Genomic DNA, 24489 nt, shown 5'->3' on the forward strand with positions numbered 1-24489 from the left:
ACATGCATGAAACTGTTGCATGACAATAAGGCAGTTAAGGGACTACGAGAGTTGATCACCAGGTGCGCAGGGTCAGGGGAGCCGCACGTAGTCCAGAAATTGGGGAAGCATACATTGCGCACCGGGAGGGAAATGAGATTGACAACGCAGATTGGCGAATATGAAATGGATCAAGTAATCCTAGACCTAGGTTTGAACATGAATGTATTACCGAAGTAGACATGGGAATGTATGGGCATGCCCGCGTTGCAGTGGTCCCCTATTCAATTACAAATGGCAAACCAACAAAAGATTTTTCCCATGGGAAGGTTGCAAGGGGTAATAGTCAATATCGAAGGCATGAGCACATAGATGGAATTTGAAGTAATAGATATTGTTGATGACAAAAATCCTTATCCCACATTTCTAGGAATAGACTGGGCCACTAATATGAATGGAGTCATTAACCTAAAGAAGCGGAAGATGATATTCGAGAAGAAGTCCCTATGCGTAGTAGTTCCGCTAGACCCAGCTGAGGGAGTGCGTTACACTAAACCAGTGCACGATGATGAAAGTGACGATGAGCTAGATTGTATTTACCAGATAATGGTGCAAGACCAGGATCGGGTGAACCCAATTGCAGATGGGAGAATCTCATGGGAGCACGACAGTTCCTGTACCTTGGATTCAGATGAAGAAGTAGAACACTAGCAAAACTGGTTGCACAAAGTGACAACGCTGAATTGCAACATGATGATTAGATCACTGCATTGTGTGACGACAGAGGCAAGGGAACTGCCAACTTATGATGGAGTAATAGCAGTGGATGATTTCCTGGACAAATTTGAAAGTGAGTCCGGAATAGTAGCAGTGCGGTGCACTGGAATGGGCGTTGCGTGCAATACCTGCACGATGGTAGAGTACACATTAGAAGACCATTATAAACTGGTGTGAATGTAGGAGGTGGATGCACTTACGATTTTGAAGCCCGTAGTGTTGAACGAGAGCTGGGCAGCTAGAATGAAGTAGCTTGCGCGCCCACCTATGCCAATGGGTGCAGATGAGTGCTATGCACGCACATCCCAGACTAAGGATCAAAAATTAGAACCAAACGCAGCAGCATGAAAAGTGACAAATATTCCATGTCGAAGCATTCAAAGAGCTATGCGAAATCATGAAAATGTTCACCAGGCGAGATGAACTTACTGGGACCTGCGCGTACCAGCGGTTCGATGGGCCCATAGGGCCATAAGAAAAAACTGGATCGCGGAAGTGATCCCAACACTGACAAGAAGAGACGAAACCATAAGAGCAGAGAAGCAAGACCCTAAAACAACTCCCATAGTTGGGACAGTACATGAGGACTCGGGTAAAGGAATTATGCAGTTATAGGAAGCCATTCGGTGAGGGAACTTGAAACTTCGTGAAATCGAAGAAGATTGGGTACAACTGAAGCAGAAAATCATTTTAATGGATGTGGAAATTAGAAAATTGGAAACCGAAATCGCACAAACATGTCGCATCGATAGAAGGACAGGACAGGATATGGGTAGCCATACCACCACATCAGAAGATTGTTGCCGAGAATTACTGGCTCTGTTAGCATGGATGCGACCGCACCTTATCAGACAAAGTAACTAGGGAAGCACATCACATAAGGATGAATGTGAGGTGCTGACTGGTGCGAGGGTAAATAAGGAAGGCCCATGGACCAGGTTGGAAGGTGGCTTGAAGCCTCGCATCGGTGGTGCAATCACCTGACTATTTGTAGGAAGCACAGTCTCAGCACTCCAAGTAGTTGAAAGAGAGCGTGGGACTTTAAACGAGTCTGTATGGGGGCTACGCGAAAAGGAGGTTGCGCGCAGGATTGGTATGTCACAGGGGTTGCGGCCGCGTATAGGGAGCTGCGCTGCTACGCGGGTAGGCTGGAAGGTGACCGTTGGTGTCACTGTTCATGATAAGAGGTTCAATTTAAGGTGAAAAGGAGTGGGTTGCGGGCAATTAAGACACGAATTAAGAACAAGATTTGGGAAAATCTGCCACCAAGAAGGAATTAATGATGCAAAAGTGGGGGAAAGGGTCAAATTCAAATTCAAAGGATGTTATAAAACCCCTGGGGCCAACTCCAAGGCAACACTTGGTTGTTTGAGAATTGAGCAAGTACAAAGCAGTGAGCATCGCGTACTCTTACCATCCTCAAGTGTAGACACAATGACAGCTACTAGAACAAGAGTGTGATTTGCCGAAGTTACCGTGGAGCTTGGAGTGGCAGCAACTGTGCCCAAAGTTCCAAAATCACCATGCACATCGTGGCCACAAAAAGATAAGCAAATGATGGGGCGAGTCCGTGTATCCCCAAGAAACCCACGATTTGGAAAATTGTCAATGGCAGAGAAGGGAAAAGCCGTCACCATTGAAACAACGGAGGAGGAAGACTTGTAGGCCCTGATCGCCCAAATTGAGGCACAAGACAATGAGGCGGAGGATGACTCCCAAAATCATTCCATGACAAAGTTACCCCCCTACATCCCCTCATGGAAGGGGAAAGCCAAGGTACCAAAGGACTTGGAGGCCACGAAGGGTGCATTCCAAACCTCGCTCCTCCCCGATGATATAAGGTTTGAAGGTCTGTCATTGGGATGAATACTTACTATGAAGTTCGAAGATTGGGACCTCGTGGATAGCGGGAAGTTCCCACAGTTGGCCGCGGAGAAGTTAATCAAGTAGAAATGGCTGTGCGATGTGGAGAAGGCTGGGTTACTCCATCTGCGTTGGATACCCCACTACCACCACGTGCCCATCACTATTTTTGTCATCAGGCAGCTACTGTGCCTGGTGCATGATGGGTATCTTTGGTTGGAGGAGTCGATTCCCATCATGGACGATCTAATTCACTGAATTTCTCGACTGCCAGTCAAATGAAACAACCTCACGGTGATAGCAAGAAAAAGCAGTGACTTGGCCCTCGCCGAAGCTATGAAGGCCAAGTATAATCTAGAAAAGAGAAAGCAGTGGTATGCAAGCTAATGAGGAACTGTCGTGCTGACAAAGTTCTAGCATCTGTGTACATTGGCAGAGCAATGTGTTGGGCAGTAAAAAGGGTCTTTTTCACCTCTATTTACCCTACATTAATTGTCAATCCAGGTACGATTTTCTATCTCAAAGAGTGTACTCAGTCTAAAGCGGTCACTTGTTAAGAGTAATGCTAGTAGTATAGTGCTTTTACAAGAGTAAATAAATGCTAGAAACAAACTCTAAATGTAATGGCAAGAAATGGAAATGCTTTGTAACTAAATCATTCATTTAAGAAACTATAACACTTCATCAGTCAAGGGTGCAGTAACAATAACTCTTCCCTTTGTAAACTGATGCAAATGAAAAGCAATCAAAGAGAAGATCTCTAATTTGGGAACCAGACAACAATAGTCGATGTTCACTACAGTTGCAGATTGTTTTGTTCACACCAAAGCAATTACTTAAAATGATAATTCAATTAACAGAAAAGGGAATAGCAACTAATCTATTTGAAAAGATTGAACAACAAGCTTTAACTTACAGAAATGAATTAAACAACAATCGTAATCTAAAGGAATTAAGCAGCAATCTTTAACTCAGAAATGGTTGGAACAGCAAACCAAGAATGGAACAACAAACTAAAGTAAGTCTATGAAATATTGAACAGCAACTTAATCGAAGGTAAATGCACAACAAACTAAATCAAATGTTAACACACAGTGAAGTTATAATGATGGAATCAGTAATCTGAGTCTTTAGCATAATAAATATTAACCACTGTGATAAAGAAACAACAATTGTGGTTACAATGGAATGGTAGTCCAAATGAACAACAATCACACTCAGAGGTAAACCGTAGCTAAATAAACAACAATACCAATCTATAAATGCATAGCACGGTTACTCTGTAAACTAACAGTAATGTTAATTTGTAAAGGAACAACAATATTACACAGTAATGCCAATCTGTAAGGGAACAACAATGCGATACGATTTCAAAATGGACAGCATAACATTTCAGTTATAGAAGATAACCTTACTATTTAAATATGAATGAAATATGACAGAGCCAGTACATGAAATAATAAGGAACAACAGATTACTAAATGAAGCAAGTAAAATAAATCAAACCACACACGACTTGGAATTGGAAATAATAGTACAGGAAGCAAGTGATCCACTAGGGCTGGGCCCTTAGCCTCCAGGGATGCACTACTGCGGTTACTCCAGAATCAAAGACGGAACAACAACAAAGTTTATATATTGATCATGAAAACAGAGTTATAGTAATCACTCTTTAAAGAGAGTTGATGATCAAAGTTTAGTTTACAACAATAGATTCTATAAAACAACAATAGTCTGCCCCTTGGGCTAGCAACGTTGTCCCTTTTTATAGCAGCCGGGTGGACATATCAAAGATACAGATATTCTTACAGTAACGTTCCCTTAGGATCAAAAGATCCTGAGGGATTTTCCATATCGTTATCCTTCAGTTATCTCTTCATCCTCTTGTGCTGATTTGCTATTTCTCCTTCCTTTTCCTGGATTATGCACTCCAATCTAGATTGCCTCGTCTAGATGCGGTTCCTTGTCAAAGGGACAACAATTGGTTTCACGTTGTCTTTTCCTTTGAAATGGTGATCTTCCGTTTTCTTCATTTTCTGCATAAAAAAGGGTAATAATTAGTTATTCCACATTACTCACAAATCTCTTAAACTTTATCATAATCCTTCATCATATGTTCGTTTCATAATGTAAAGAAGTTATGAATTAAAGGAAAAGATAATGAAATAAGTGGCAATCACATACCTTTTCTAATGCTCAACACACCCCCCTGCTTACCCTTTTTCATGCCCTCATGAAAACATTGTAATTGACATGCAAGGCAGTTAGGGAATAGGCTGGAGAAGGGTTCTCAATTAGTGGTCTACAACCATGATTCCTAGCTAAGAATTCAAAAATACGCCCTGTCTGACCTTCAAGCAATTCATATAAGGCTCTATATCTTGATGCAAGATACCAAATGACTGGACTTTCGAACCTACAACCTAATGGGCCTTCTCTCAAAATGAGGTCACCATAGATACCTAAGCGATCAGCAGCTAGCTTAAAATTCTCATAATTGAATGGTTCTCTATTTTGGATATTCTGATTAGAAGTCTGGTATCGAAATTTGGCTGCTGTTATGGCAAGGTCTTTGATGGTAAAGAAGTATTCTACCCCTTGCCGGATGACTGCTGTGTGAATAGGTCCCAATGTCTGGATCACACCCTGAGTTCTCATTAGGCTCCTATGTTTATTCCATAATTGCAATGGGTCTCTAGGTTCACCCCTCACCCATAGATCTAATCCATTCTCCTGTCTTTGAAAGACATTGTAGGCTTTAAGCCACTTTATCTGATTAACACCAAAAGAAATAAATGCCTGAAGTTGGACATCACCCACAAAAGGGCTAGGGTTCTATTCTGTTTCTCCATATAACACAATATTGTGCAAATAAAATTCACATAACAATCGTTGAAATTTTACCTCGTAATGCTTACAACAGTTTATGAAATCATCAATGGTTTTTATCTCTATAGGTACTCCTGCCTTGATAGCCTTAATTTTCAATTGTAAATATCTTTCCATAAAAAAAAAGCATAGTTTCTGGCAGGTGCCCTACATGCTAGAACATCAGTATACAGAGAACATAAGGTATCCATTTCATTTATGACTGTGTCTAGTCTATGGGTTACCTTTTTGACTCTTTCCTCTACCTTTCACCATCCTTCAAAGGCCTAGCTTTCCAATGCATTGATGTTCTTCAGCTGCTGTTGTAACTTCTGGTATTTTTCTTGAGGAAGAGTTTCATTTGTGAGTTTCTCTATTGTTTGTTGGGCTTGTGCCAAATCTTTTCGCAGAGTTACTATCCTCAGGTCATTATCCATCATGATAATTTTGGGTTGGAGATCTACTTGGATCTCCTTATTGCAACATCTAGTCTTTATGGTTTGAGTTTCCTTCTCACTAGAGGACAATGCCTCTGTCTGGATTTCCTTATCACAGGCTGGTGTGTTTTCCGTTTCTACTTCTACATTTGCAACAACCAAATGTTGTTCCTTGTGATTCTGAATAATAGGTTGGACTTGAGCCCTCTTGGTCTTTTTCTTATGGGGTTTTTCCTAGGTGGTTGCACGTTTTACCCCAGAGGTTCCTTTTGAGTTCTTCCCCACTTTTAAGACTCGTATTTGTTCTCAAAGTTGCTTAATTAAATTAAGCAATCTCTATTGTTCCTTTTGCAATCTTTTAATTTCTTCCATTTTCTTAGAAGGAACAACCATTTGTTTTCTTAGGCCTGGGCTTTGTACCTCAGGCATTGTACCTTCGTCTTGGCCAATTTCTATGTTTCCTTCTTGGAACACTTCTTTAGTGTTCTACTGATTGGGTTTTTCAGGGGTAGAAACCCTAGTTTGTTATGCTGTCTCCTGGGCAGATTCTTCTTCTACCTCTTCTTCATCATGCAATTATTCGGGTGTATTCTGACTAGGAACAGATTGTTCCTCTTCCTCATCCTCATCACTCTTCTCCCCAGATACACTCTTATCATGAGTAGAGTGATCCTCTTCTTCTTCCTCCTCATCACACATTTCCTCGGATGCACTTTTATCATGAGTAGAGTGCTCCTGCGATTCTTCTTCAGTATGGGGGTTGAGTGGGCTGTGAGGTTGGACATACTCACCCATATTGGCCAAAATTTGGGCCAATTCATCTTCTTGCAGAGGGTTTTGCAGTGGACTTTCACTATGCTGCCCTGTTTCCTCCCCTTCTTCCTGACCAGATTGTTCAGTCTCCTCCTCTGGTTCTTCTTCATCATTTTCCTCCAATTCTTCATTCTCCCCACCTTCCAATTGTGGGGGTTGTTCATCTTCTGAATCATGTATTTCCACAGGCTGGCTAATGTTTCCCTGGGAATTTCCCAGCATTCCTCTACTCCTCGCCAATCTAACAGATTGTCTTCATTTCAGTGGTCTACTCGATGTGCTGGCGATATGTTTTCGTTTTGGGGCTAGCAAAGCCAGTCCCCCATCTATCGAGAAAATCAATTCTTCCCAACTACTCTGCTATTGGGCAAGACTGTAACTGACTATCAGTCGAATTAACCCATGGTGGCTTACTACTGACTCTACATGGCGAGATTTCCTCATGCTTCGGGCAACATCATGTAATAAAAAATTTAAGAACGCAGGCAAATTCACAGCACATTTTTGCTTTAACACGGCTAAAATTTTGAGATGGCGTGGTCTTACCACATCTTTTCTACCATCGCAAGTGATGTAGCTTTGGATAATTCTCACCAATTCTACCCATGGATCACCCAGGGTTGTTGGCAGGACTACTTTCCCTTTGACAATAAGGTTCTACCCTTCATCCTTGAAGATGGTTATGGTGTCTCGCAGTCTCACCTTTTTCAGAGTCCACACAGGTGTAGCGGCTGGTAGTCCTGAAACTTCAGCAATTATATCATCTGTGGCTACTATCTGTCTCCCTCTCACTATGGAAAAATTTTCTTGCAAGTTATGCAGAAACTCGATTGCCACCGTCTCGTTGGATTGCTATAGACGGTTAAGGTAAGCTATCCATCCTGCCCTTGCTAGGATTTCTCGTGTAGCATCAGATACCATTAACACCTGTGGTTCACTATGAATTGATCTTCCTCCCATGCTTAGCACACTGTAAAAACACAAAGATGGCAATGGAACAACAGGCTGTTCAAATTTTTAGCTCACTGTTAAGAAAACGCAGAGAAGATAATGGAACAACAAGTTGTTCAAATTTTTAACTTGCTGCTAATTTTTGCAGAGAAAAATACGGAAATGGCGTTGGAACAACAAGCCATGCATATTGGGAAACAAAATACCGTTAGGCTTGATATTCCTGAGTTTTGGTGAAGTCATAATATCTCCGAATAATGAGTTGACACGTATGCCAGTGAATTATGGAGGTCACCTGCACCCCCTGAAATGTGATAGGCCATCCTCGGCCGTCAAATAAAGGAGCAGCATGCTGAACTGCCATCATACTTTGGAATAAAGGAACAACATATAGATTTATGACATGTTTACAAAAATAAGGGGATTACTGAAATTGAGGCATATTATAGAATCACTAATAAATATGGAAATGTTGTGACATGATGCGAAAAATGGAGGATAGGACAACTGATGTGAATAAAAGTTCTTATGCGGTCATTACCGAATTTTACCATCATGATTGATTTGTAAATGATTTTCATGTATCACAGGTTCAGAAGGGTTATATACATAATCTCATTTGAAACCATTTATAAAGATATAAGAAGAAGGGTTTTATAATGACTATTGGTGTATAAGAAATATGATTTCAATACCATCAACAGAGCTCTGTTGCCCACAGGTGTCCATAACCTTGACAGAGTTGTTTATTTCACCCTTGGAACCATAATTCTTTGTCTATGCCTAGGAAATTGTTGTGCAATGTTAGAATGGAGGCCATTTTGGTGGCTTGATAACCAGATGAATCACAATGCCATTCACTAGGAAGGAGTGAAAGGTGGTCAGGCCGGCTTGTGATGAGACCTCCTATTCCAAGGACTTTTTTATTTTTCTGATGTGCCTCTTGGATCATATCTCTAGTGTGGTGGCTATAGTGGGAATGCCACTTCACTTTCTTCCTTATGATCATGGTAGGTTGGCTCTTAATGAAACCCCCTATCCTTCATCTGACAAATCATGTTAGTAATCATATAGATAAACATTTTTTCTTTTTTTCTTTTATATAGCACTTTTCCTATTTATATACAAAGGGTGGCTCAACACTCCTTAAGAGTAGGGATGGTGGAAGAAGTCTGAACATCTCAATAGAGAAAAATATGCCCTTATTCTTATTCAATAATAATGATCAAAGAGAATTATGGGGATTTAGAAAGAACCATCATGAGAAAAAAAATAATCAATCATATTGGTATTAGTGGAAATAATGATAGCAAGGTGATATAAATAGTTGTGTCCTTTCCTCTTTTCTCTTATCAATTCAAAGCAATTTCTTCTAAAGATGATGATTTTTCTTTGATTTGCTGATTTCAGTATCCTCTAGTTTTTGTATTCTTGCATAAATGTATAGTTGTGCCTTAAATGACCATCGCTCACAAAAATCCTCACACATACACACAAAAAGAAAAAAAAATGCACTCCAAAAGTGTTGTTCTCAAGATGGAACAGCTATTGTTTCTTTAGAGGGACAACAAAAGAATATTTGCATACAAAAACCGCAAGCAAAAAGGAAAAAAACATGCTTGAAGCTGTTGTTCCTTGAGAGGAACAGTAGCTGTTCCTTAATCGGAACAGCAAATAAAGCAAGCGCAAACAAAAGATGCGGAAATGTTGTTCCTTCAGAAAGGAACAACAAAAGCAAAAGTGTTGTTCCTTCGGAAAGGAACAACAGAAAAACAAAAGTGTTGTTCCTTCAAAAAGGAACAGCGGAAAAACAAAAGTGTTGTTCCTTCAGAAAGGAACAGTAGAAAAATGAAAGTGTTGTTCCTTTGGAAAGGAACAACAAAAATGTGGAAGTGTTGTTCCTTCGGAAAGGAATAGCAAAATGTGAAAGTGTTGTTCCTTCGGAAAGGAATAGCAAAAAGGCAAAAATGTTGTTCCCTCGGAAAGGAACAGTAAAATATGAAAGTTTTGTTCCTTCGGAAAGGAATAGCAAAATGGTGAAAATGTTGTTCCTTCGGAAAGGAACAACAAAAAGGTAGAAGTGTTGTTCCTTCAGAAAGGAATAGCAAAGCGGTGAACTACTGTTCCTTACGAAAGGAAAAACATTCTCACCATTTTGTTGTTCCTTCAAAAAGGAATAGTAAAGCGGTGAAAATGATGTTCCTTCGAAAAGGAACAACAAAATGTAAAAAAGTGCAGAAATGCAGAAATTTGTACAAAAAATAATTTACACAAACAGAACAGCAAAAGTTATGTACAAAATTTTGAAAGCAATCAAATTACTTAGTGAACCAAAGGCGAGGAAGAGTCTTCTTCCTCAGCCAGAATCTACATGTCAGAGTCTTTCTGAATTTGTTGGTAGAAGGATTCCCGAGTAAGCGGTTTGCAGTACAGTTGAACTATGTGGCCATTTGCTTTAAAGGTATGTCCAGGTCTGTCAATGTTAGTTAAAGTAATGGTGCCATTATCATGCATTTTCTGGATTTCATATGGTCCTAGCCAGTGAGTTTGAACTTTCCCTGGAAAATCCTGAAACCTAGAATCGTATAGGAGTGCCCAATCTCCTTCATGAAAGACTTTCTTTTTGATAAGGGTGTCATGCCATTTTGCTCTCTATTGTTGGATTAATGCAGTATGTTGAAGAGCAGAAAGCTTGATTTCATCTAGCTAGTTGATTTGCTATAGTCTATTAATTTGGGCCTCATTTAAATCTAGACTGACTTCTTGTGCTGTTCTCAACGTTTGTATTTCGAACTCTATTTGAACGATGGGTTCCTTTCCAAATACTAGCTGATATGGTGAATAATTGGTAGTGTTTCTCCAGGTCATTCAGTATGCCCACAAAGCTTTCGGCAATCATGTATCCCAATCGCGTCTGTGTGACGCAATGGTTTTTGTTAATATTGCTTCTATTATTTTATTCGTGCTCTCTACTAGGGCATTTGCCTGTGGGTGGTATGGAGTGGTAATCTTGTGTTGAATATGATAGGTTTTTAATGTTGTAGAAATTTTATTACCAGCAAATTGTGGTCCTCCGTCCATGATTATGTCTCGTGGGAGGCCATATCACACAGATATTTGGAACTAGAAATGAATGACGAAATCCTCTGTAGCTCTTGGAAGTGCCTCTGCTTCAACCCATTTGGTCACATATTCTATTGCTACCAAAATAAATGTTTTCTGGTTTGATGATGGGTTGATCGGACGAACAAACTCAAGTGCCCAACACTCAAATGGTTCAATGACTAGCTGTGGGTTCAAAGGCATTTCGTTGGATTGTCCAGGGTGTCTTGCTCTTTGGCAACTGTCACAAGCTTGAACAAATTTCTTTGCATCTTTGAAGATTGTGGACTAGTAATACCCTGTTTGTAGAACTTTGTGACCAGTGCTTCGATTTGCGAAATGTCTGCCACATGGTCTATCGTGACAGGCTTTCAGAATGTCAAATATTTCATCTTCACGAACGCATCTTTTGATGTGCATATCTGCCCCTGTATGGAATAGGTAGCCCCCAATCCAAGAAAATCGGGTACTACGCTGCACAATCTATTTTCGTTCATTAGGGGTCCGATTCTCTAGTAATTTGCCTACTGCTAAATAATTCGCAACATCAGCATACCAGGGTGTTTTGATAGTAACAACGAATAAATGTTCATCTAGAAATTGATCTTCGACTGCTGTTGCATCCACTGGCTTTGGCATTTGTGAGAGAAAGTCAGCTACATGATTCTCTTTCCCAGGTCGATCTTTTATTGTGATGTCTAATTCATGTAATAATATCAACCATCTTATTACTCTACCATTTGTAATTGGTTTATTTGCCAAATATTTTATGGCAGAGTGATCTATATATAAAACAATAGGATATCCAGTGATATAATGCCTAAATTTATTTATATCATGAATTACAGCTAAAAATTCTTTTTCAGTAACAGTATAGTTTAGCTCAGTAGGAGATAAATTCTTGCTAATATAATAAATTGCATATGGTTTTTTGTCTTCTTCCTGCCCAAGGACTGCTCCAATAGCTGTGTCTGAAGCATCTGATGAAATTTGAAATGGTAGGTCCCAATTTGGACCTTTGAGCACTAGGGTTGTTGACACAATATTTTTCAGATCCTCAAAAGCACGGTCATATTTATCTATCCAAACAAAATCAACATTCCCTGTTAGTGTGTATAGAGGTGCAGCTATTTGAGAAAAATGTTCTATAAATCTCCTATAATAACTAGAAAATCCAAGAACACTACATACCACTGTCTATGTGGTAGGAGTAGTTATTAACTAAATTATTTGAATTTTGGCCAAGTCTACCTATATTCCAGCTGCTGAGATATAATGACCTAGGATGAGTCCTTCAATCATCATCATATAACACTTTTCATGACTCAAGCAGAGCCTGGTCGCGATACATTGTTGCAGCACCTTTTCCATTGTGTCTAATGCTGGGTTGAAATCATCTCCGTATGGTATGAAGTCATCCATATATACTTTGAGCCCTTCATTTATTAAATCTGAAAAGATGTTGAGGATAGCCCTTTGAAATGTGGCAGGAGCATTGCATAGGGAAAAGGGTAGGACTCTGTAGGAAAATGTTCCCCAAGGGCAGGTAAAAATGGTTTTTTCCTGGTCTTCAGGGGCAATCTGAATCTGATTGTATCCATTGAAGCCATCCAGGAAAGAAAAGAATTTCTTTCCTGCTAATGTATCTAATACCTAGTCGATAAATGGAAGGGGAAAGTGATCTTTCTGGATGGCTTTGTTTAATTCTCTATAATCTACACAAATCCTCCACTTTCCATTTTTCTTTGGTACCACAACTAGCGGAGAGACCCACTTGCTATCAGAGATCAAATAAATAAAGTTTACATCCAAAATTTTTTGTAATTCAGCTTTCACAATGTCTTTCAGGTGAGGGTTAAGTCTCCGTTGGGGTTGGCGAACAGGTCTCGCATCTTTTTCTGTATAAATGTGGTGTGTACAAAGCTAGGGGTCGATTCCTTTCATGTCCGGATAATCCCATGCAAAAGCTTCCTTATATTTTCTCAATAGTTGGACCATCTTCTCTTCTTGTTCAGGAGTCAGGTTATGATTGATGTTTAAGGTTTTCCATGGCTCAATCTCTATAGTTTTGTTGTTTGAAACAGAGGTAGTGGGTATTGTTTGATCATGGGTGTCTTTGAGAGGATCTTCTTCTAGTTCGTTGTCAAATGCTACCTCTATCATGTGACATTGTATGCAAGATCTAGATTTAGCTTGGTTAATGAATTTGTTAATGACATCATCCTCTGTTTGATCTTTAAAATCGAGGGCATCTTCTATGGTTAATGGGGATCTAATGTTTTCAGTGAGGTATGATATAGGATGTTTGTTAGTTTTTATTATTGTTACACTTAGCTGGGCTGGAGGGTATAAGGCTAGGTTCTTGATGTTACTCCCTCTAGTTATGGTCATACTGCCTTGTCGACAGCCAATGTAAGCATCAGCGGTCACAAGCCAAGGTCTGCCTAAAATCAATGGGTGTCCATCAAGTCGGTTTTTGGGGTTTATTATCAGAAAGTTGGCAGGATATTCCCAGGAATCAATAGATACCATGACATCATGTAGTGTACCTTCTGGCCTAACCACTGATCGGTCAGCCAGTTCTAATAAGGTGGAGGTTGGTTCTACTGATGTAATGCCTAGTTTTTGACAAGTGGTGGTTGTTAAAATATTAATTGCAGCCCCTAAATCAACTAAGGCATTTGAAAAGGTTTGTCCATTGATTTGCACTGTCACTATTGGATTTCTTGGGTCTTCATATTTGATGAGTGCTTCTCTTCCTGATAGCAGGTTAGATAAAGTACCAACTACTTGGACTATTGGCTTATTTGTTATTCTCCTCAGTTTTTTTATACATAGCTCTTTGATGGTCTTTGCATATATCGAGATATCTTGGATAGCTTGGAGGAGTGGGATTTTTATGTACAATTTTTTTAGTTCTCCCAGAATACCAAAGTCAGGATGTTCTATAGGGTACGGTATGATTAATCGTTCCGAGAATGGGGGAGAAGATGTGGTTGCTTGGTCATGAGTCTATTTTCTGACCACATCTTCTTATTGTAATGGTTGTTTTGCGAGTAACTAATTTTTAGCTTGAACATTTTTATCTCCCTCAGTTTCTATAATGCACCCAGACCTTAATTGAAGGTCATTGCACTCCCTTAGATCGGTTTCTAGTTTTGGTGTTTCAATTATTTGAACAGATTGCACTAGTCTATTATTTGGGTTCGGGTTGGCTTGGGCTAGGAGTTGCGGTCTTAAGTTGGATTGGCGCTTTTGTTGTAGTTCTGGCAGTGTAGGTTGAGGGAGTGGAATGAATCCTACTAGCTGATTCATTGGTCTTTGCCAGTTTGTCTTCCAGGCTTGACTCTGCGAAGTGGGAGGGGACCATTATGTTGGATATGCATTGTTTTGCCAATATGGTGGAGCGTAGGGAAAATTTGGCCAATTAGATTGTCTTGCTTGATTCGGCAATGGTGATGATGAAGGAAATGGTTGTTGTGACCAATTTGAGAAGGGAGGTTGATTTTGCCACATTGTATTATATTGCTGAGCATGATATTGTGGAGGTTGGAAAGAAGAAGCTAGATCGGGGAACATACTTGATTTTCGCGGCTGCCATTGACAGTGTTGATTAAGTAGGTACACTGGTTCTAGCTCTTCTTCTGCTTCTTTGTATACTTCTTTCAAACCAGGAAGTGAGGGGAAGCTCTCTGTAGAGTGGTCTTTTGTACAAATAGCACAAACTTGAACTACACTTAATGGGCACTCTTTGTGGCTGTGTTTCTTTCTACCTCTGGGACAGAATATTGCTAGATTTTGCTCTACTTTTGCTTGTTTCTGTTTCACTTGCATAATATCGAGCTGCGTTGTTAGAGTCCCCAATATATCAGTTTTGAAAATTTCTAGTAAATTTCCAATTTCTGCGTGAGTTACTCCTTCTCTAGAGATCTTGGTGTCCCTTGTAAACCTGTCATGTTCTGTTGGTTTTAGACTTGTGCTGCCTCATGAGCTCCTAATACATAAATCAATGATGTTAGTAAAATCTTCTTGATAGATGTCTCCTTTTCCCATAATATTTAGTGTTTCAATCCATTGTTCCTTCATACCTTTAATTAATGTTGTTTTTAATACACTGTCAGGTAAGGGTAATGATGCATAAGGAGATCTTTGAAGATTATATTGAAAACATTCAACATGTTCTTCTAGTGTCTCATTAGGGCTAGCTACCATCTGAAATATTTCATCTTTTAACTCTCTATACCTATAATAATCCTAATATTTTTCTAAGAAAGCACCTTTCATCTGATCCCAGTCATTTATGACACCTCCACCTAATCCCATAAACCATCGTAAAGAAGCCCCTTTCAATGTAGAGGGAAATAATTTCAACTTTTGGGGATCGATGGTATAGTCGTATTCTCTGCACAGCACATCGAATTCAAACAAAAACGCATCTAGGTCTTCCGATGTTAGGCCATGAAATGTAGGGATATGCTGGAGAGGAATTGCCTTCATAGTTGCATTGACTACAGTATCTACAATGGGATATTGCAGTGTGGAGGTTTGGGGGGTTTGTTGGTTCTAGGCCATTTGGTCAAATATGTGCCAATGACCTTCCGAGATTTCTAGGAGGGTATTCTTAGCTAGCTAGAAGGAGCAGGAATGGCCTTAACAGCACTTCCTTGGTTTGGGATGATGAGAGTTCCTTGATGAATTAATGTTTGGGGGGATTCTAGCTCTTCAGGTTTTTCGGATTCATTCTGGATGATTTGTACAACACTTCCCTTATCTGGGCTACTTAATGGCTAAACTATTCCACGAGGATATTTTGGCTCTTCAGTTTCCCCTGTTTCTCCTCTTCCCTCGCAGAGATTACTAAGGTTCGCTTCTTGCAATGATTTTGGGCTAGAATTCTCAATTTCTTGAAAATATTGCTCCTCTGTTTGGTTGTGCACCTCAGCAAAGACTACAGATGGTGATCCTGTGGCCTGAAGGGAACTAGTAGGTTGTCTAGAAGCAACTTTTCTAGGTCCTACTGAAGGCTGAGATTCTTCCTTTTTAAGGATTTCATCTATAAAGGTCAATCAGCCAAGGGTCACTCGCCCCTTAGCTTTATCAGGCTTGGGTAGTGGTTTAGGATTCTTTTTAGGTTTTTTCTGCTTAGTCATACACAAATCAAATGCTGATTTCAACCCCAAACAACGACAAATATGCAGGAAAGCGAGCAGGGGAGCAGGGCTATTACAAGCTCCGTACGCAGGTTCTTACCTTCCGTTTTTAAAACCCAACTATCTCCTAGCATGTACTTACACTACTCTCAAAAGAAACAAATGGCTACACTCTTCCCCGACAATGGTGCCAAAATGTTGGGTAGTAAAAAGGGTCTTTTTCACCTCTATTTACCCTACATTAATTGTCAATCCAGGTACGATTTGTTATCTCAAAGAGTGTACTCAGTCTGAGGTGGTCACTTGTCAAGAGTAATGCTAGTAGTATAGTGCTTTTACAAGAGTAAATAAATGCTGGAAACAAACTCTAAATGTAATGGCAAGAAATGGAAATGCTTTGTAACTAAATCATTCATTTAAGAAACTACAACACTTCATCAGTCAAGGGTGCAGTAACGATAACTCTTCCCTTTGTAAACTGATGCAAATGAAAAGCAATCAAAGAGAAGATCTCCAATCTGGGAACCAGACAACAATAGTCAATGTTCACTACAGTTGCAGACCGTTCTGTTCACACCAAAGCAATTACTTGAAATGATAATTCAATTAACAAAAAAGGGAACAACAACTAATCTATTTGAAAAGATTGAACAGCAAGCTTTAACTTACAGAAATGAATTAAATAGTAATCATAATCTAAAGGAATTAAGTAGCAATCTTTAACTCAGAAATGGTTGGAACAACAAACCAAGAATGGAACAGCAAACTAAAGTAAGTCTACGAAATATTGAACAACAACTGAATCGAAGGTAAATGCATAACAAACTAAATCAAATGTTAACACACAACGAAGTTATAATGATGGAATCAGTAATCTGAGTCTTTAGCATAATAAATATTAACCATTGTGATAAAGAAACAACAATTGCGGTTACAATGGAACAGCAGTCCAAATGAACAGCAATCACACTCAGAGGTAAACCGTAGCTAAATAAACAACAATACTGATCTGTAAATGTACAACACCGTTACTCTGTAAACAAACAGTAATGTTAATATGTAAAGGAACAGTAGTGTTACACAATAATGCCAATCTGTAATGGAACAACAATGTGATACGATTTCAGAATGGACAGCATAACATTTCAGTTACAGAAGATAACCTTACTATTCAAATATGAATGAAATATAACAGAGCCAGTACACGAAATGATAAGGAACAACAGATTACTGAATGAAGCAAGTAAAAGAAATCAAACCACACATGACTTGGAATTGGAAATAATAGTACAGGAAGCAAGTGATCCATTAGGGCCGGGCCCTTAGCCTCCAAGGACGCACTACTGCGGTTACTCCAGAATCAAAGACGGAACAGCAACAAAGTTTATATATTGATCATGAAAACAAAGTTATAGTAATCACTCTTTAAAGAGAGTCAATGATCAAAGTTTAGTCTACAATAGTAGATTCTATAAAACAACAATAGTCCGCCCCTTGGGCTAGCAATGCTGTCCATTTTTATAGCAGCTAGGCGGAAATATCAAAGATACAGATATTCTTAAGGTAGCAATCCCTCAAGATCAAAGGATCCTGAGGGATTTGCCATATCATTATCCTTCAGTTATCTCTTCGTCCTCTTGTGCTGATTTGGTATTTCTCCTTCCTTTTCTTGGCTTATGTGCTTCGATTTGGATTGCCTCGTCTGGATGCAATTCCCTGTCAAAGGGATAGTAGTTGGTTTCACCTTGTCTTTTCCTTTGAAATGGTGATCTTCCATTTTCTTCATTTTCTGCATAGAGAAAGGTAATAATTATTTATTCCATGTTACTCACAAATCTCTTAAACTTTGTCATAATCCTTCATCATATGTCCATTTCATAATGTAAATAAGTTATGAATTAAAGAAAAGATAACGAAATAAGTGGCAATCACATACCTTTTCTAATGCTCAACACAATGCGCAGAGAGGGTCCAATTCAACTGGGCGCAGTTCCTCTATGACGAGTTCTTGACAAACTGTAGGGAGGCCCAAGAGCAGGGTAAGACCTTCCACTATGCATGGTTTCTCTTATCCATCCTATTGGTTGCAGGGGAGCTACTGGCGGATAGCCAGTTTCCCACTACTGAGGGTGACCTGCCCAAAGCCACGAGGTACACCTCGCTTTGGGCTATAAAATACGTGAACAGGATTCGTGAGATAAAGATGCTCTGGGTGTTCGTGGAGGTGAGCATCCAAACATGGATCAAACGCAGGTGCACTTGTCCCCTATAGTTCATAACAGCTTGCAAAGAATGACAAAATTCAAGGCGGATATGCATAGCCTGTATATCCGGGCACGCAAGGATCCAACACGAAAATGGGTGAAGCTTCCATTCATTACAATGGATGATGCGATCTTCATAGTGATGGAGTCATAGCCTCTAGAGTGGCGTGCCCCGGACTTGGTGGAAATGGAGAAGGTTGTAGCTTGGCAATGAAAAATGGACACCAAGTTGTGCCTTGCACAACTGGCTGAGAGGAAGCGTCAGGAACAAGAAGCAACCACACGGCAGAAGGTGGCCGATGCAGCAACAGTAGCACAGATGGCAGAGACCACAACTGTGCCAACCACCAAGGCTAAGGAAGGCTAGGAGATGTCCTCAAGGCAGCACACCGGGGAAGGGGACAAGGAGGAGGACTGCGTGGACCCTAGTACAACATTAACACAACTTAAGCGGCCACGCAACCCGGAGAAAACTATCCCCAGGAAGAAAGGGAAAGCCACGAAGATGTTCGACAACTGGATCATGCTCACAGAAGGTGATCTATTGGATATCAGCAAAACGATTCGGGAAGTTGCGAAGGGTGTGCTCCAGGGATTGTGGATGGAGTAGAACATTGTGTTGGGGGCGCTCAGTGCACAACTACAAGGTTTATAGGTACAACACCCCCAAACAGGCATAATGGCCCAGTATGTCGTAGCAGGAATCGCTGAGGCTGAACAACCGCTGTGCACCCATATGGGTAACACCTTCATCTTGCCTAAAGGCATGTTAGCAGGTTAGTAGCAGCAAGCGAGGATGATCGGGCTGCGATGAGCAGCATGAGAGGCGTCAGCTTGAACTTGGCTTCCCTACTGCGTGAAATACTATACCAACTGCAGGATGGGGTCATCGCCAAACTCTGTGCCTGGGAAGGCCGAGCGATCTAGGTCCTGCTTGAGTAGAAAATCAACATGGACTAGCTCAGCATCTAGAGGGATGCGTTGGTTTCATAGGCTAGCAGATTGGAGTAGGCCATAAAGGATGCATATAGGAGCATTCCAGAGTTGGCCGTGCTAGCATAGCTACCAGCAGCAAAGCGGGTTCATAGATTGGCAGCCAAAGTCCACGAGGCCCGGGAGGAAACGACAAAGGTTCAGTTGGAGCTAAACCTGTGAATCGCCAAACTGAGATTGAAGGCACAGCCCTCCACACCCCCAGAAGTCAAAGAGCAGCGTGCCGATGCTATCCAGCTAGGGTTGGAACAAATTGGCCATACGACATAGGGGTGCATCGGGATGTTGGAACAAGCACTAACCATACTTACACACCTATAGGAAGACCTGCACCTATAGTGCCTAGAGGTAGAGGCGTGCGAGTTGCAGCAGGAGTATGAAAGTGTCCAGAGCACCATGCAGAAAGTTTCACTTACTCAATGACTCGCCATACTACAGTAGGCAAGGGCACTGAAGGACTGATTAGACACCGCGCACCAAAAGGAAGCCCTGCTTAAAGCACACATCCAACCATGGATCAATGAAGCATTCACAATCATAGCTAGCATTGAAGGAAAGTTGGCACAGATGTAGGAACTATATACCGTTGGATAGGAATGTGACCGTGCTCACGAAAGTTCATAGATATGCATGCAACAAGTACAACAGGCAGCAGAATAGTGTGTTGCGGACACCCAAGCTACGCGAGACCTGTTACATGGACTTCGTGCAAAGATCACCACACCAGCAGAGTGACTCGGGATGAGTCACGATGATTGTGTTGGGGGCCTGTTGGGCAGCGGATCCCCCCATAGCATGTTTTTGGGGCTTGAAGCCCGAATTTTGGTCAAATGTAATGTAAAGACCCGGCAGAATGCATGCGCGGAGCGCAAGAGTCTAGGGTTGTCTGCCCTAAGATAATGTAATTTAATGTAAACTGTGTTGGCCTACCCATGGTCCACGGACCATGGGATTGTATAAATAGAGCGAGGCTCTAAGTGTAAATTCAGTCTTAGTTTTGATAAGTATCATATAGATGTGAAGACATGGTTAGAAGTTAGAAGTAGATTTGAAGGTATTGGGTCATAATGATAAGTAGAGGCTCTGCATCTGAGTGCGCAGAGGCCTAGTAGAGTTTACAACTGTGTGCATGGACCCCTACAGCTGAGTGTGTTGGGCAGAGTTGGGTTTGTACTTGGACAGAGAATTAATAAAAGATAAGTTGATTCTGAAATATTGTGTGTCTATGCTTCTGTTATATTCATGCATCTATTTACAGTCTTATGATTGCACGCACTTGTTATGAATGTTGAATGATTAGTGAGAATATTGGGCCCACACAATTAAGTTAAGATCTATAATAATAGCGCAGTAAGGATAAAAGATCTAGACAACACCTCATCGCACTCTCTATAGAGTTGTGAAAGCAGTTGCACGAGTTGTGAAGGACAGACAGCTACGTGGAGCAGTGTAAGCGCGCAGATTTGGTTCATGAACTTCCTAGATTTCATCAAGACATCCCTAGGCTACGGAAACCTGGTTCTAGCACCCTCCTATCTACCTTAGGTGAGACATCAGTCTGCGTACTGCAGACTATTGCCGAAAGGGCCGGTAGTTTCGGGATTTGTTTGGCTAAATCACTTCTGAACCTGGGTCAGGCCCCAACAAGCCAACAGATTCTGTAGTTGCACATGGATTTGTTGAAATCCCAACCTAGGGTCTTGTATCGGGGTCTCATGTAATCTCATTACCATTTCCAATGCTTTAGCTTGGGTGGAAAGTTTCTGTTGTGATAGCGCTGTCCTCAAGCGCAGTGTCAGAGATGGTACAAACCATGTGCGATGTTGTCCATCTGTCAAAATCATATTGGCTTCGCAAATCATACTCTTCAACCATTGATCCAGATCCCAGGGAGTCTCGCCCGGGAGCATCGCAATTTCTTTAAACCCGATGATTGATTGTGTTTCTGACTTTGGCCTTCTAAATTCCCTGTTCAACGCGATCTATATCTCTGCTATCCTTGTGTTTGGGTGGTCATTAGAGTGCTTGATATACCATGTTAATGCACAATCCTGCAACACACTCACCAATGTAGCCTTCTTAATATTGTCATTCGTGACACCTTGTGCTTCCCATACTGCTTTTACCACGAACCAGAATCGGTCCGGATCTTCATTCCCTACTCCTTTAAATATTGGTAGTTTGATCGCGCTCGCCATACTGAACTATGGAGGTGGTGGAGGTGGAGTCGGTGGAGATGGAGGTGAGGGAGGTGAAGCAGGTGGCAGTGTGGGTGGAGGTGGTAACCATGGAATGTGCTGCCTTATCAAGCTGACCGCACTTCTTGAAGAGACCTTAGCGAACTCTTCCTTGCTCTCTCATGAGGGTGAAATTATGGGACTGTTTTCTAATTCTTCACTACTTTTGTAGATCTTTCCGCTCCACGTAGTTCCAAACATTAATGTATTCGCATGACCCTTTTTTCACACAATAACATCTTAATCCAAGTATTCAAAGATTTAATATACTTACCTCGTGGTCCTTTGAGAAAGCGTCACTCTGTCTCATTGTAGCTCATGGTCGTGTCTACCACAAACTTAGTGATAAATCCCCCAATTATCCTGTCAAGCCAATGGTCCACAACTCGCGCGATCTTATCTTCTGATGCTTCTAGTCTGCGCACTAATTCCAGAGTCCACACTATTGGTTTGTCGACCCTACACCTTCCCTGGCTGTCGGCTAACTTTGCAATCCACTCATACAACTCAAAAGGAAAGGATGCAAAGAAAATCTTATGGATTTTTGTATACACGTAACGCTCCAACCACTTTTCTTTAGATACTTGCAAAGTTCTGTTTTCCTGTGTCGCAAACTCGTGAATCTTCTTGTCCAACCACTCTTCAATTTCCTTCTTTGTTGGGTTTCAGTGGCACGACATTAGATATCCCTTATGCAGATCCCCATCCCGGCAATGGAACCATTTGTTGGCTTAGTGGGGCCTGACCCAGGTTTAGAACTAATTTAGCCAAGCAAATCCCGGTACTACTGGTCCTTTCGGCAACAGTCTGTGGAGTGTGAACTGAGATCTCACCCAAAGCAGTATGGGAGGGTGCTAAAACCAGGTTTCTACACCTGGGGATGCCTGATAGGAGGTGATTGGTACGCGGTCCAACCTTCGTACTTACTGTGCTACGCGCATCAGTGGGCACCCCGCACCCTGTGATATTGTCTTCGCGTAGTTCTAGCTGCCACACGACGCACGTTATTTACTCAAGTCTTCCTTAATTAGGCTCTGTTGGCTGATTACTTAGATTATTTTCATATATAAGCATTCATACAAGTATTTATCAATTGTGCGCAGTAAATAAATAGAGTAAAAGTAATGCATAACATCAAAATATGGATTCAAGAATAGATGCATAGAGTAAACTTCTCTTTATTAACTTTCAAGCCCAAGTACAGACCCGACTCCACCCTGTGCACTTAGTTGCAGGGGTCCGCGCACTCAGCTGCGGACTCTACTAGGCCTTTGCGCACTCAGCTGCAAAGCCTCTTCCTACTACTATGACCTAGTTTACTTCAGATTCAACTCTAACCTTGAACCATGCCTTCACTATTCTATCTATTAGTCCCTCTCTTTACACTTAGAGCCTCGTTCTATTTATACAATCCCATGGTCTGTGACCATGGGTAGGCTGACACAACTTTACATTGAATTACAATATTTTAGGGCGGATAGCCCTATGACTCATCCTAGACTTTGCGCTCCATGCCCGCAATTCGTGGAGTCTTACAATATAATTGACCAAAACTTGGGCTTTGAGCCCCAAAAACCTGCTATGAGGGATCCCATGCCCAACATATGCCAAACCTATGACTACACAAATGATGAGAAAAAGTCAAAACTTTTTCCATCTACCCTCAAGGATGAAGCATTGTGCTGGTTCATGGGTTTACCTGGAGATAGCATTACAAATTGGGCTCAGATGCAGCAGGCCTTTAACAACCAATATCGGGACTATTGTTGATCAAAGGATACTAAAGAAGAAATTTTTAGGATAACCATAGGCCATGATGAATCCTTTGAAGACTACAAAGAAAGATTCCACCTTAGTTACAAAAAGGCCAGGTGCACACTTGACCTTGAGTCACTAAAGCTGGTCTTGCTTAGGGGAGTAAGAGAAGATCTTCTGGATACCTTACACTTCAATTACCCTATGAGGATATCAAGACTATCTTTAGAAACCATTCTAGGGCAACCAAGAAAAAAGGTAGGGGTAGTTAACCTATAGCCAGTACATCATCTTCCAACTCATCCATCAAGGGTGAAATTGGAAACATGCTGGAAGATTTCAAAAGTGAGATGCTGCAAACCCTTGCCTTGCAAATGGACACCATGAACATTAAAAGGAGGTAGGAAGAAGTAGAGAGAGCCTTGGCCATCTTTTGTCCTAGATGCACTAGGAGGCATCCTAGGAATGAATGTCCATTGAACTCTATTGAAATTTGCTCGGTCTATGAAGAAAACCACTCCACAAAAAAGTGCCCTTCTTTACCTGGACTCAAAGCTGTATATCAAGGAGATGAAGGAGTCATTGATTAGCTCTACTACATTAACCAAAGGAGACCTCATGGGCCTAGACCATACCAGCAGGTCATTCAAAGGTCATCCCATGCATATTACAACCCCAACCAAACCACAACTATACCTTCTTGGGGACCCCTGCTCATCCTTCCTGGTCTACACCCCCTCCTTGGTCCTATGCATCTCAGTATGATTCCCAGCTAGCCAACCAGTCATTTCACCCTTATGCTCCACCACAACCTTAGTGGAATACACCACCCTAGGGGTGGAGGCCCCAGTACAAAAATGCTCTAGGTCTACTGCCCAACCACAGCTCCTACGCTCTGCTCCACCCAAGAAACCCCATATGCCTGCCCAGCCAAATCCAAACCCAAATAATAGGTAGGCTCAGCAAGTATACAATGCAAAGACATCATATCCAACTTATGTTGTGGAAATCCAGGAGATTAACCTGAGCTCTGGGAGAGTTCTCCTAGAATACCAACCTCCCCATCCACCTAGGAAGGTTGAGGAAGAAATAGAGGAAAGCAACCTTAAAGTAAATCCACCCTTTCTTGAGAGATTAGCCCAACCATTCCAGGCTACCCCAGAAGAGACTGAACTTCTAGGAGAATTGAAAAAACAGTATAAATATCCCCCTTCTCCAAGAAATCAAAGATGTTCACATTTACAATAAGTTGAGAAGGAGAAATGCTTCAAGCATCCAAGGAGGTGAAAAAGGGATTCCC

General features: G+C 41.1%; 1 pseudogene; it reads right to left on the reverse strand.

Annotated features, from left to right (window-relative positions):
• Positions 1–782: 782 nt before the first annotated feature.
• Positions 783–24489, reverse strand: part of LOC149259556 (elongation factor 2 pseudogene) — a 75725-nt pseudogene continuing 52018 nt past the window's right edge.

Source organism: Pinus tabuliformis, chromosome 6 (genome assembly GCF_031772625.1).
Source record: "Pinus tabuliformis cultivar Carrire ecotype Pingquan chromosome 6, CPIR1, whole genome shotgun sequence".
NCBI classification, from domain to species: Eukaryota; Viridiplantae; Streptophyta; class Pinopsida; order Pinales; family Pinaceae; genus Pinus; species Pinus tabuliformis.